This window comes from Aplysia californica, unplaced genomic scaffold, assembly GCF_000002075.1.
Source record: "Aplysia californica isolate F4 #8 unplaced genomic scaffold, AplCal3.0 scaffold00145, whole genome shotgun sequence".
NCBI lineage: Eukaryota > Metazoa > Mollusca > Gastropoda > Aplysiida > Aplysiidae > Aplysia > Aplysia californica.
Window position 1 is genome coordinate 288,852 of NW_004797415.1, and position 2,703 is coordinate 291,554.

The following is a 2,703-nucleotide window of genomic DNA, read 5'->3' on the forward strand; positions in this document are numbered from 1 at the left end:
CACACACACACACACACACACACACAAACACACACACACACAAATTATACGCACACTCAGGACCCCTACCCTCCAACACCCACCAAACTCATTCACGTCTATCCCAATCCCCTGCTCTTCTTTCCCCAGAGCCCTGTCTAGATGGTCTTGGCACACCTGTGTTGACCCCAATGTCCCGTAACACACATCGCTCAAGGTCCCACACATCCTTGGGACAACGCCACAGTCATGTAAATCACTACTGTCAGCCCCAATACCGAATTGTAAAAATGAATGCCCAGGTGTTTTTACCAGTTGTGAATACATGTGCCCGGTATGTGCTTCCTTACTTTACTTTAACCTCCGCCAATACTATGTCGTGAGGTGTCGCAGGGAAGTCGAGACGTCGGGAATTGGCAAACTGGAACTTCTCTTGCAGTGACTGCTTCTGTAAACTCCCATCAAAAGGAACATGTGTGGTTCCCCCACTTTCATAATAAGACACATATTCCTTTAAGACAATAGCAGTCTGGGATGGACGGAATATGGATGGTGATAAATTTAAACCTTGCAAGTAATTTGCCTTTTTGCGCTCACAATGCTGTGACATATGAATGACACTGGCTTGATCGCACTAGACATGTAGAGCCTTTATTTTGTTTTACACACTGAGGGTTCAGACTGGACGTTTACCATGATACATGTTATTCACATGGTCCCAAGTTATAAACATTACGGTACTATGAAAACAATATATTATGGTTTTTGTGCAGTAAAAAAAATCAAATGATAAGATAAAGCACTGTCTCAAACATCAACATAATCCAGTTAATGACGATAATGCAGTGGGCCTATCATCAGTATGTAGTATGCAGGTTTCATCTAGCAAGCAGAAATATGAAAAAATCATTAAAAAAATCAACCCCTATCTGTTTTAGAGCAACTCATAGATCTACATCAGCCGACGCGAGCTATAATACACGAACACATGGCCAGAATGTCTAGTTAAGAGCCCTTCTCTGCACATGTACTATGTGTGCTATAGAAACATAAACCTACTTACCTGGATAGTGTTGATGGTAGCCGTACGAGGACTTTTAAAGAAGACTTGAGGATTGCCTTGAAAAAAAAAAGACAAGGCCAGCCAGAACATTTCATTACGATACAGGCCTGGAAATCTGTCTTTTGTTGTTGTTATTGTTGTTTTTGTTGTTTTTCCGTTTTTATAAATTTATTTCGAAGTGCAAATGCAACGACGTTCGGACCACAAGAAAATACTTCTTCCTGGTAGAAAAGATCCTCACAGGCATAGCTGTGCACTCTGCGCGCGCAACGCAATTAATTATTATTCTACAAGCCTTGACTCTGGGCGCTGAAACCTGGGTTGAATCTCGATGTTCACTAAGCCTAGTAAGAGAAGTGGGCGTGGTTTAAAAGAGTACAGAAAAATAACAACAAAACAAAACAAAACTGTCCATCATCGGAGAATCGTTTCGTTTTTTCCGTGTCCACTTGCGAGTTGTTCTGTCGCCATAAACCGGGGAGGGGGGGGGGGGGGGAGTCTTAGGAGAGAATAAATCAAATGAAGGAATAAAAGTAGCGACATCTCAACTTGTATACGGCGTCGACGGATTACTTTTACACTGGCGTGTAGTCATTTCCTCCTTATATTTTATTATGAGTAGAGAGAAACGTTGCGAAGGAGCCATTGTGACTCAAAAAATAGAACAACCTGGGAGGGTAGAATAATAGCTGTGCAACAAAAATGACGGTAGAAGTCAAGAGTAAAAAGCAAGTTATGGTATTTTAGTTGAGAATTGTATTAATTATTTTGTTAGTTTGTTTGTGGTGTTTTTTTAAAGCACACAATTTGCATGTCCGACATTACACAACGGAGGGTGTTGCAGGAATTTCCCGCAATACACAATGTAATAGATCTATGCCATTCCATGTTCTCCAAGTTAATACATGATTTTAAGTCTTTTGTATGACTACTGAAGTGTTTCTGCGTTCATGGGTTAATAGTGAGAATACATTATGCCTTTGCAATTTGCACCTCTTTTGCGGGTGGTTGGAGGGCGCCACTGGTAGTAGTGGTGGGTTCTATTTATTTTCTTTCACAGTGTTATTGTTCCTGTCCGTCTACCTTACTTTTTCCTAAATGGTCGTAGTTGTGTCGATGTGCTTCTTTTCACTCGCACCTCTTTCCCAGACGTACTAGACCATGGTTAAGACCGTTTCCCCTCGAAAGACTGCAGTTACCAATAAACTTAACACAAAAACGAGGTGGTAGTTCTGAAGAAGCATAGTTACAGTAAAGTTGGATCTTTTCTGCAATATGAGACAGGTAGATCTCTGCCCCGCAAGGGGGTTGTATTTTTGAATTATGCACTTTTGTATGAATGATTGAGTTCAACAGTCAATGGTTTATAGATCGATTAAAGTGTAAGACTTGGGTAGTAGGCTAATATCTATCCAGACGATTATTCAGAATGTGTTGTAGATGGGTGTATTTGGTTTGAGGACAGTACAGGCTACGTTCTCCACTAAATTATGCACTCCCTTCTTCTGTTCATACTCTTCCCACCCAATCTATCTATCTATCTATCTATCTATCTATATATCTATCTATCTATCTATCTATCTATCTATTGCGTTCTCTCCCACGATGTCTGTCTGTCTGTCTGTCTGTCTGTCTGTCTGTCTGTCTGTCTGTCTGTCTGT

General features: G+C 40.9%; 1 protein-coding gene across 1 annotated transcript in view; it reads right to left on the reverse strand.

The window, feature by feature from the left end:
- The window catches only part of LOC101854081 (deoxyribonuclease-1), a 3,198-nt gene extending 1,824 nt beyond the window's left edge, over positions 1-1,374 (reverse strand). The window contains exon 1 of the mRNA XM_005097036.3: positions 1,043-1,374. The gene's annotated coding sequence lies outside the window, so the exon portion shown is untranslated. The remainder of the gene's footprint in view (positions 1-1,042) is intronic.
- Between the last annotated feature and the right edge of the window lie 1,329 nt (positions 1,375-2,703).